This window comes from Rousettus aegyptiacus, unplaced genomic scaffold (genome assembly GCF_014176215.1).
Source record: "Rousettus aegyptiacus isolate mRouAeg1 unplaced genomic scaffold, mRouAeg1.p scaffold_m13_p_12, whole genome shotgun sequence".
Lineage (NCBI taxonomy): Eukaryota > Metazoa > Chordata > Mammalia > Chiroptera > Pteropodidae > Rousettus > Rousettus aegyptiacus.
Genome location: NW_023416287.1, coordinates 75434023 through 75446401, shown reverse-complemented (window position 1 = coordinate 75446401; position 12379 = coordinate 75434023). Strand labels below are relative to the sequence as shown.

The 12379-nt window shown below is 39.3% G+C and overlaps 1 long non-coding RNA gene across 2 annotated transcripts in view; it reads left to right on the top strand.

The window, feature by feature from the left end:
- Positions 1-2978, top strand: part of LOC118610041 — a 91496-nt gene extending 88518 nt beyond the window's left edge. For both annotated transcript variants that reach the window (XR_004953722.1, XR_004953721.1), the window contains 2 exons: positions 1336-1487; positions 2160-2978. This is a non-coding gene — a long non-coding RNA (uncharacterized LOC118610041). The remainder of the gene's footprint in view (positions 1-1335; positions 1488-2159) is intronic.
- The last annotated feature ends 9401 nt before the right edge of the window (positions 2979-12379 follow it).

Genomic DNA, 12379 nt, shown 5'->3' with positions numbered 1-12379 from the left:
CAGTGAGGAGTGGCCTTGCGACCCGTTTGAGTGTAAAGAAGGGTCTAAGGGAAAATCGTCTTCTTTTCCTTCTGGCGAGCACTCTCACAGCCCCCTCAGCCCCTGCCCCTGCATCTTCTCCTTTAACCTGACCCAAATGAAAACATGAATTAAAAATTTTCTCCTGAGAACTTTAAAACTTCACAAGACTATATCCATGGTCTTGGCCCAAAGACCCCAGGAGGAGACACTTCTCCGAAGGTGCAGATTTTGAAAGTAAAAATTCTCTAAGATTGTGGGACATTCATAACATCCCTCTGTTTGTTATTTATATTATCTCTTGCCACTTTCTCCAGAGTAATTGGCGGCATAATCCTTAAGCCACAAGGAGACTTGGCTCTTGAAGCAGGGTGGTGAGAAAGTATAATGACCTCCTCTTGCAAAGGCAGCCTTCTTAAGAGAGGACCAGCGAGGGGACAGAGCAGGAGTGAGAAGAAAGAGAGAACTGCTACTACTTAGAGAAGGAAACCCAAAGAGCCAGTAAACCTATGAAAAGGTCAATTCCTCTAGTAATCAGAGTAATCAGAGAAATGCTGGAAATGAAAATTAAAACCATAATATAACACTATTTCAACATGTATTCAAGATATTATTACAAAAAGATAGAAGTCTGATCACACCAATGTTTGGCGAGGATATGAAACTATCCTAACTCACATATACTGCTACTGAGAGGTTAAATGGCCAAAACCACCTCGGAGAACAATCTGGCAATATCTAGTAAAACTGAAGATATGCAAACACTTATACCCAGCAACCCTGCTCCTAGGTCTACACTCTACAAAATCTATTGCAGGTTTGTGCATGAGCAAAAAGGCACAAGAAGCTTCCTAGAAGCACTGTTTTTAATAGTGAACAATCAGAACTATTTTAATAGTTGTAATGGATGGGAACAAATCAGTAAACTGTTGTGTATTCACACAGTGGAATACTCCACAGCGCTAAACATGAACAAGCCAATATTTTACCACTCTTGAATGAGAAGAGATTTTCAGGATACTAGACACAACATATCACCATTTATGTGAGTTTTAAAATCTACGAAACTGGACTGTGTGTCCTTTGCAGGCACATCCACATGTATTAATAGTATAAAGATATACATGGAAGTCATACAGCCAAGTTTTGGATAGTTCTTGCTTCTTTGAGGAAAGGAGGCAAATGGGATTAGAAAGTGATCCACAAGGAACTGCAAGTTGATTTATAATGTTTATTTCTCAAGGTGGTGATATATAAAACATCGTGATCTCTATAACATTTTGTATTCCTGAAAGTTTTTATTAATCGTTTTTAAAGGAAAGAGAAGCAGAAGCAAAGGAGATTCATATAGGGAGAAATCCTGAGGGCCTGGCAGCAGACAGGTCAGTGCTGAAGGCAGGAACCTCAGAATCAGAGATCTGCATTGGGATCCCAGCTCCCCGCTCACCACCTGTGGTGCGATTTGAGGGGTAAGTTAATTAACCTTTCATGAACCGAATTTTCCCAGGTGCAAAATAAGAATTGATGATATTTATTCTTATGCGAATGTGGCTAGTTCAGTAATTACATAAAATATTTTAAGAACCTAGCACAGTGCCTGGCACATTTTTAGGGAGATTACACATTCTGGTTTATCTGGGACAATCTTGATTTACACCTGCTGTCTTAAAAGGCCCCCTTCGAATTTCAAAAGTGTCCTGATTTGGAGGATAAATTATATTGTCATCCTATACATTGTAAATACTCAGCGTACCCTATTCATGTTAGTCCCCTTTTTGGTTTCAAGCTGTTAGAACCAGCAACCAGTTGATTCTCTCATATTTCCAAATATCCTTTTACTGTATCTCTGGTCAGTGGGAGGTTTAGACACTCCTCTATTCTATGGTAGGACCAGAGTACCTAACCTGGTTAAATTGCTGCAGGATTACTGCTCAAATTCTATTAAGCGTTAGAATCAGAATCAGCTAGAAAGTTTAGAATTGTTAAGAGCAAAATGGCACAAAGAGTATTAATGGCAAAGAGTAAAAAAAAAAAAAAAAAAGCCAAAGGGATAAAATGAAAACTAATTTTTATTGAGCATGTACTATGTGCCAGGCATTTTCTACATCCTTTACATGTATTAACTCCTCTAATCTTCACAGGTGAGGAAACTGAGGTCCAAGAGTGTCATGAACCCAAGCTGACTGATCCTGGAGTCTGCTATTAATCACCATGCTCAATTGCCAAAGAGTCTGTTATGAAGTAAGAGAACTGAGTTTTAAAAATTATAAATCCAAAATATAACTGTTTAAATGGACATTGTTCTTCAATGTGGCTTGTTGGAGGGCTATATGCATGTTCCCGCTATGTGGGTGTTACTTAGCATAACTGGAATCTTCTTTGGGAATTCTCATCAGAATCTGGGCACAAGTCATCAAATATCTTCAGTTTTCTTGTCTTTTAAGGTGGATGTGATTTTTCCAAAAGAGATAGAGCTCATTTAGAAATGAAAATGAAAACCATAATAGGATACCATAATAAGCCCAATACATGGCTAAATTCAAAAGACTGATAACACTGAGTGTTGGTGAAAATATGGAGCAACCGGAACTCTCATACACTGCTGGTTGAAGTGAAAACAAGGGTCCAGCTTCCTTGGAAAACATTTTCGCAGTTTCTTACATAGTTAAATATACACTTACCATATGACACAAAATAAAGAAAAATTTATCTCCATATAAAAGTTTGCACGTGAAGGTTTATAGCAGCTTTGTTGATAATAGCCCCAAATTAGAAATAACCCATATGTCTATCAAGAGATGGTAAGATAAGCAATTTGTGATATATTCATACACTGGAGTACTACTCAACAATAAAAAGGCATGAATGACTGATGTGAGCAACAACATGGATATGTCTCAAAAATATTCTGCTGAGTGAAAGAAGCCAGACATGGAAGCCTTCAGATGATTTTATTTCATTTTCACCCACACCATTTTAATTCTCATTTGATAGATGAAGAAACTAAGGCACAGAAAAGTTAAGTCCAACTCACATAGGTAGTAAGTTTAAGAGCCAGAATTCAACTTTAGCAGCCTGGCATTGAAGGCCATCTTCTTAGTCACCATGCTATTCTGAAGGCTTCTTCCTGCCACAAACCCATGCTTCCTGTTCCCCTTCCTCAGCCACCCTCAAGGCATATGAACCAATTGTAACAGAAACAGAATTGGCTTTAAGAGTCTCTACCATCAGATGAAGGGTGCGGCAATGTTACTTCGATGAAGCCCACCACCAATTGCTAGCATCCCAGCCTGCCCTCCAGCTAAGCTCACCCAAGTTATACATATCTGCTTATTAAAATAGATCAGACTGGTATCAATGATGATCTCTCTTAGAATCTGGCTTCTGTTGATAAGACAATTCAGGGCAGGTGGGGAATTGGGGTTTAACCATTTGCATCTTAACAGAGCTGACTGAAGTGGTCCAGGCCTGCTTACCAGGTGGTATTCTCACCACCTTGAAGAGTAAAGGATCACATTTTTACCCCTGAAGGTTGAGGGTTGAGAAATTCAACCATCCATCCAACCTTCCATCCACCCATTTTTGTTTGCATGCATTTATCAATTATTATTGAAGCCCAGGAACTGTGCTAAGTGTTAATCGGGTAAGGTGGCATTTTAGGACCACCCATCCCCGAGATTCTATTAGGCTCTGACTCTGAGCCTATAATATAGGCTCCACATCAGGATTCCCTATTGCAATATTCTCAGCATACCCCCCAGAAAAGTCTACTGTGGGTTGTCTTCTTGAAAGAAGTCACAATCTAAGGCCCATCTAAATTAAAAGAAGTCAGTTCTGTTAACCATTGTGCTTAATCCACTTGGATGAGTCGTGGGAAACAACAATCTAAACAAAGCTTAGAAAAGCAAATAGATTTCAAAGATATACTGAGGTCTAAGGATGCCATGAAGTGGAGGCCTCCACTTAATGAATTCACAAAGTCCTTTGTTGCGCCTTTAGTGTTTGCATATAGATAGATGTCCCTGAGGTGGTTGAGCATAGAGCATATTCTAACAGGCTTAGACAACTCCAATTCTGCCTGTGGGATTTTCCTAACTCAGGAAATCAGAATTCTACCAGTTTCTTCTGCTCCATGTGCCTGTGCCATTGGGAAAGTCATGCTTCCTCTCCAACTCCAGGGTCCTCATCGATAGTCTAAGAGGACCCAGTAAAAGGATCTCTCAGAACCTTCCCAGTTGAACAATCCCTGATTCTATGACCTACTTACTCATTCAACAAATCCTAAAACCTGCAGTTTATTCTGTGTCTGGGTCATAGTTTCTAGCCTGAAGGAGACCCGTAATCACATAAATATATTCTCTTAGAGAGGACCCTCTGATCAGTATGATTCTCATTCTAAGAAAGTGCATTGGAAGCCGCAGGTCTTTGGTCAAAGGCTTATTTTGGGAGCCAGGCTCCGGCTGGCCATCTGGGTCAGTCCCAGACTCCATCCAGGGCCTGCCTCAGACAACTCTGTCTTTCTTAGCAAATGGCATTGCATAGAGAAGAGCAGAAATGGAGGAGGCTCCCACGAACTTGAAAGTGGCATGAAAAAGCTGAATACAAGGGGCAGAAGGGCTGAAGTGAGAAGATGGTTGGGTCATTTCTCCTCTTCCTGGAGCCGCCACTTTGGCTGCACAACAATCATGCTATTTTTAAACTTGTTCTTCCAACCAATCCACTGTCTAAAAGGAATTCTAAAACCTCCTGTCCACCAGAGCGTCACCTGTACATGATTCAATTAACCTTTATGGTGGCTTGGGAAGTTTGTGTGATAGGAGAGCCTTGTCTTAATTGGCATCCTGACACAGACAATGAAGTTGGATCAGATGGAGACGGCATCGAGATGTCATTAGCATCCTCTACTGAAGACTATGTGGTGTGTAAAAGTTGTTTAATTTCTGCTGGAGAAAGAAGAGAAGAGGAAACCTGATTCACATTTCCTGCATTTTTTGGCTTATTAAATATTTCATTTCCTCACTTTAAGCATCAACCAGGCCTGGTACGTTGCTGTCTGTGCCGTTTCCCACCTAGCTTTTTACTGCTCTGTAATCCACCAAATGATCATTTCCCTGTTATTAAAACTTGCTTTTCACAAGAGGTGTTTTAGAAAAACAAACATAAATAGAGACAGATGGAGCGATTCTCTTTCAAGGGTTTCAAATGGGAGAAATGGGGCGAGGCAGAGGGGAAATAAGACCATGTGCTAGAGAAAGACTTCAGGAAGGCGGCTTTGGTGTTTTTCAACTTTCCTGCGGGTAGAAGGTAGGGGACAGCGATTCTGGAAATCAGGGGGTATGAGCACTAGGCCAATGTCTGATCTTCTCCCATCACTGAGAAGAGTTTTAAATCTTGGCTTTTCCAGGAAACCTTTCCTAAATGAGAAAAGAGGAGACACGAACTGGCAATTATTAAATGCTTTCTATGTGCTAGGCACAGTCCGGATTATCTCCCTGATTCTCACAACCAGCCCTAGGAATGAGGCATTATTATGTTGCTTTTACAGATGAGGAATCTGAGACAGAGGATTTATAAAAGTTGTTCGGGAGACACTCAGTAGGTGACCGTGCTTCAATTTCATCTTTACTCGTCTTTCTCTTATGCCCTATTAGAAGGAGGAGTCATGAACTTCTTCAAATTAAACCTGACAGAAAAATCCCCTCTTTATTAAGTGCATCATGTCCCATTTCCTTACAAGAGGCAAAAATGCCTACCAACTAAATTTATGTGCTAACTATTGTGCATTTTTAAAAGCTTTGAAATGTGTAATATGCTAAAAATGAACAATTAATTTTCACTCATGCTAAGGCGTTTAAAATTAAATAGAACTAGACCAGTGTAGGTAGGATTATCACTGCTTTGTTGCAAATTCTTTTAAAATCAATAAATTGTCATCGAACGTAGAGCAAACGCTCACTCTGAACAAAATATTCTGCTGAGGACAATAAGGAGGAAAAGAGGTAGAAGAAAGGCTCTGTGTTTTCTAGGAGGTGACACAAGCCACGGACACATGGAAGTTGATGGTACATGCTCCATATTCACACCTATTCACACACATGAGCTTATACAGATGTGCACACACTCATGTATGTATACATGCGGAGTCACCCCCTACCTTAGGCACTAGGGATAAATACTAAACCAATAGACACCATACCTATCCTTATGCAGCTTACTGACTTGAGGGGAAGATAGTCCCTGAATGAGTAATTACAGGTGTTAAGAAGAAATCAGGTCATGAAGAGCTTTTTGGGAGAGAAGGGGCCTGGAAACACTGTCAGAGTCCCGACCTGTATGTCCTTGGGCAATCACTCAGCCTCTGCATTTAACCTTCAGACTCTAGGATTGGACTCTGTGCTCACTAAAGGTCTTATCTTGACACATCGTGACTGTGACTGTCATAGGGTGCCATGTCCCAGGCAAAAAGGGGAATGAGGCAAACTTTATGTGCTGAGTCCTCCTCCTGAGGGCTATCTTTCTTCTGCCTTCCCAGACTTCACCACCCAGTGCACTTTCCCAGCTGGACCACTGTCCTGCTATCTTGGACAGCCCCCCCCCCAACTCTCAGGGACCCCCATTGCCATTGCTTCACCCTGGGTCATTTCTTTCCCTCAGCATCTTCCTAGCCCAGGCCTTTGGTGCCTTCTGACACCTGTTGTAGCAACAGGGTAGAGTGACACACATACTCTCACCTAATCCTTAACCATTTCAGCTGCAGCCTCTGCAGATGGTCCTTTGGTGGAATATTCCATGAATGACTAGGATAGTGGAAGTTTAAAGTGGAAATAGAAGGAGAAAAAACATCAATGTAGGTGCTTGGCAATCTTAGAGTAGAGAAAGGACTGAACTACAAGAAAAGGGGGACTTTTATTTCAAATTCTACTTTCGTGTTAGGCCTTCCTCAGTGTCAGATAACTCAGCGGCAATAAAATTTAAGGGGTGATTTGATGGTTAACCAAGAAAAGCTCTCTCTTGCACTTAGATGTGTATCTCTCCTAAATCCTTAATTTTCAGACTACATTCAGGTTTATTCTCCCCTGATTGAAATGTAGAAATAGTCTGACAAAGCAGTAACTCAGCAGAAATGATGATGATGATGATGATGATGATGATGATGATGATAGCAATGATAATAACAGAGAAGAGGCTCATTTATAGAGCTTCACATTTTCTAATTTTGCCTTCATTCTGTCTCAGATGAACATCAGCTAATTGATCCTTCTGGCATTTCTGTGAGGTAGGTAAGAATTAGAATTTCTTCTCAAGAAATACCCAGTTTATTAATAACCAAGGAGGTAGGTAATAAACTATTGAGTTTTTGGCTTTTTCTGCCCAGAGTCACTGCTGGTGGATTCTCTCCAATAATAATTGTGAAGTCTGGTTTCTGTGGTCCTCTAGGCTGAGTCTGGCACATAGTAGGCACTTAATAAATTTGCTAATGGATCAACTAGAATACTGACTGAGTAAATAAATGAGTGAGTGAATGAGGGCTTTGAGAGCCTTGTCAGATGCAGTCTACTCGGGGTCTTCAGAGACTGAATACCTGTGTTCTAGTTGCTTCTAACTGCTATGGTTTATTTTAGAGATGCCATATGACATTGCCACTCATCGATCCCAAAGACTGAAGTTTTGCCATTTTTATTAACCCTCACCTCAACCTTCAAAGGAAGGAAGGGCACTGGGAAAGGGGAGAATAGGGACAATATAATGGTAAGAGTGAATTGTCCCTTGTATCTTATCTAATCCTTCATTTCTCATCCCTGCCTGCCCAAGGCTGAATGATTCTCTACAGAAACTCTGGGAAAGCCAAAATGGTTTCTCTGTCTCCGGTATCTCCTCTTACGATCTATATCCATCTCCTTGCTGAATCCAGAAGTTCAGCTTCGTGCAGCTTTCCTGACCAACAAGCAAACAAACAAATGGAAGAACTCTCCTTGACTGTTGGAAATGCTCCAACAATGGACTGTTCCAACCGCATAGACTTTAACATTAGAAAACTGGGTTCTTATCGAAGGTTAGCCCTTATTTGCATTGAGGCCTTAAATACGTCACTTAGTCTTTCTGGCCTGTTTCCCCATCTGTAAAGTGGGAATAATAACAGTAAATTGTGGGAATGTTATTCGAATCAGCAACAAATGTGAATTGGGGTTCTTTGTTTTTGACAAATTCCTTTTAAAAAAAGAGTGAACCTAGGGTTTAGGGGAGAATAATAGATGAAATACAAGATCCTCAGGAGCCTTGAAAATATTCCGGGTCTTCCCTGACTAGAAGTACACTATATTGCAGACTGCCTCGCCTTTACTCTGCACCCATCAAACCTCATCTGTACAATGACCCCTTTCCTTAACTACTTGCCCTTCTGTCTAATAATATAATGAACTACTCATGAAATAATAGCTATAAACAAGTTAAAAATAGCTCTTTCAAGTACCATTTACATTTAAACATTGACCTTCCACAGTCAAATTTTTTGTTTGATTTTTGTTTTTAATTTTGTACAGTTCCATAATGTTAGATGATATTCTGTTTGCATGTTATTTTAACTTTTATTTATTTTTACTTTACATAAAGTAAAATTTACTTTCTTTGGTGTATAGTTCTATGAGTTTTTATAAATGCCTCGAGTTAGGTAACCACAATTAAGTTACAGAACACATCTGTTTCAGCTCTCAAAATTCCCTTTGGAATCCACTGCTCCTTATTCACCCTATTGGCAACCACTGAGTTCTGTCTCTATAGGTTTGTTTTCTCCAGAATGTCATATAAATGGAATCATAAAATATGTATATTTTTGGATCTTTCTTCCCTCACTTGGCATAATTCATTTTAGATACATCCATGTTGATTCTTATATCAATTATTATTTCTTTTTATTATTGAGTAGTATTTTATTATATAACTGTATTACAATTTGTTTATCCATTCTCTAAAGAATATCTGGTTTATTTCTAGGTTTGTGTATTATGAAAAAGCCACTATCAACATTCACATATAGATCTTCTTGTGAACCAAAGTTCTCATTTCTCTTGGATAAGTAAAATGAGATCGTTGGGTCATATAGTAAGTGTGTGGTTAACTTATTAAAAAAAAAAAAAACGAACTGTTCATTGAACTGAATGTATCATTTTGCCTTCCCATCAGTAATGTTTGCAAGTTCCAGGTTTTCCACATCATCACAAATGCCTAGTATTGTACATTTCTTTGATTTTAGCCACACTAATTGATATGTAGTGGCATCACCTTGTGTAGAAGCCCTTTAATAGGTTAAGGAAGTTTCCTTCTGTTTCTAGTTTGTAGAAAGATTTTTTGTTTGTTTTTGTGTTTTTGTTTTTGTTTTACCATGAGTGGTAGTTGAATTTTGCCAAATGCTTCACCTATACCTGTTAAGACAATCACATGATTTTTCTTCTTTCATCTGTTAATATGATGAATTAAGTTAGTTGATTTTCAAATGTTGACTCAGCTTTTAATGCCAGGAATAAACCCCACTTATTCATGACATATTATCCTTTTAATATATTGCTGGATTTGATTTGCAAAAGTTTTGTTCAGAATTTTGGCATATATGTTTATGAGAGATATTGGCCTGTAGTTTTATCTTACAATGTCTTTGTTGATTTGGGTATTAGGATAATTCTGGCCTCTTAGGAGGAAAGTAGCCATAGACAATAAGTAGACACATGGAATGGCTGTATTCCAATAAAACTTTATTTATAAAAAGAGATGGAAGATTGGATGGGGTCTACAGGCTATAATGACTTAGAATATTGGCCCAACTCTGGCTCAGAATATTGATTTGAGATCCTTGTTTTTTTCTAAGCATTTAATGCTATAAATTATCCTCTAAGCACTACTTAACTGCATTGCACAAATTTTGAAATGTTGCATTTTCTAATTTCGCTTGACTCTTCCTATTTGACCCATGAGTTATTGCAGAGTGTGCTGTTTAATTTTTAGATATATGGTTATTTTCCAGATATCTTTCTATGACTCCTTTCTAGTTTAATTCCATTATGGTCAAAGAACATGCTCTGTATGATTTCAATTCTTTTACATGTGTTAAAGCTTCTTTCATTATAAAGGGAACGAACAATCTTGGTGAATGTTCCAAGAGCATTTCAAAAGAATGTGCATTCTTTTTTTTTTTTTTAATTGATGAATTGTTCCATTTATATCAATTAGGTCAAGTTGGTTGACAGATTTGTTTAGTTCTTCTATATCCTTGGTGGTTTTCTATGGACTTGTTCTATGGATTTCTGTGAAAGGAATATTAATGTCTTCAAGCATAGTCGTGAATTTGTCTACTTGTTTTTCAGTTCTGTCGATCTTTGCTGCATGTATTTTGAAGCTCTGCTGGTTGGTGCCTACACATTTAGGACTGTGATGTCTCCTTTTGTAATGTTTACATGGCCCTTTTGTAATTATGTAATGTTCCTCTTTATCCCTAGTAATTTTACTTATTCTGAAGTCTTCTTTATGTGATAATGATATAGCTGTTCCATCTTTCTTTTGATTATTATTTACATGATATAGATTTCCACATACTCTTATCTTTAACTTATTTATGCTTTTTTATTTAAAGTGCTCCCTTTCAGAAAAGAGAGTTCCAAATCTTACCTGGGAGCTAGGAATCTGTATTCTCGACGAGTTCTTCCAATGATTCAGATGTGACCACTAGCACTGCCTTCTCTTTATGGAAGTTTGCCCATGAACAGTGGTAGAAAGAGAACAACGGCTCAAGAAAGGGCACAAATAGGGCTGAAAGTAATGGTTTTGCAGGATAAGTGAGACTTCTGGGATTGGAAAAAGCCATCAAGGAGCAGAGAGAAATGAGGTGAGAAGAAGACACTGACGGTGTCAGTCTGGATCTGGGGAACAGCAAGGGCACTGAGAGGAAGTCTTGTGGGAGGGCAGGAGGGGAGGGGCTGGTCTGAGACTGGAGGGAAGATGGGGTGGATGGGAAAACGACCCTGAGAAAATCTGAGGTCAAGATCTGAGACTCCTCTCTGACAGCTGATGTATTCCCTTACTCCGTGCAGGGCATTTTCTGGTGAGGATGGGGAGCAGTGGCTGAATTGGCACCCAGAAAAAAACTGGCTCTGGGGTGGGCATCTAATAAGACAATTAAAAAGAAAGTGCTGACTGGCCCTCAGGGAAGAGCTGAGGCCAGCAGAAGGAATCTGTGATGAGGGTGAAGTTGACTGTTTGGGCCTGGACTGATAGGGGCAATCAATGAGGCAGAGGGGAGGGAGGGGCCGGGAGGGGCAAAGGGAAAGAAGTGCCAGGAGGTGGGGCAGTAAGGGAGGAGACTTGGGTTAGGGTGAAGAACCTACCAACACCTTGCTATGTGGCAAGTCACATAACCCTCTGGGCTGTGTCTCCTCGCCCTTCAAATGGGGATACAGCCTTACAGGTCTCCCATGAGGAAGGAAAATGGGTTAAAAGTTTTTTTAAATGGTCTACAGATGCAAAGTTGATTACTGCTATTTTTGTTATTAATACTGTAAGAAATTGGATGTTATCTCTTAATGGTTTTGGCCATGTTGAACATCAGTATTTAATCATTCTATGGCAGAGAGAAAGCATTTAGCTGTCGGGTCATGTGATCTGTTATTATTGGTGACAATAAGAATCAATTAAGCACATGGTATACCTGAGGTTGGGTTACATTGTGATATAGTTTAAGGGTGTTTATCAGGAACTGAATAGTTCTTTCTTATAGAACCAGGTGGGGAAAAAATATGCTGCAGAAACATCTCAATCGGTGATGTGGTTTTCAATAATTGACATAATGTTTCTGATTATTGTTTTATAATACCTTGCACGCTCCCCCCATTACCATTCCATTTTATGATGCTGTTAATATACAGATGTTACTTTAGTCTGTTTTTTAATTTATCTCGGCTATCCCACATGAACATTTTCAAGTAATTCGTTTATTTAGTAGCACCTCATTTATTTTAAAAGTTTTTTTTTTAATCGCTGTGAAATGATAATGCCATTTATACATGGTTTCTGTTTCATTTCTTCCTTCACCCAGAGTTGAGGAATATCCACCATTCTTCTCTCCAGGGCCAGGATCTCACTCCTCAATTTGTTGCTGAATTGCCCTTCTTCACCCTGTACTAACCATATGCTGGAATGTGTTTCTTCTCCAGCCCTTTCTTCTTGTCTAAAGTGTGAACACAGAGACCAGGTATATGGTTCACTACTGGATGAGAGCCACCTCTTCCATCCCCATCGAATACCTTCTTAGTAAAACCAACTCTGACTTTTCTTCCATTTCTATCTCTGAGGATGTTTGCTGAACAAAGACGTAGCT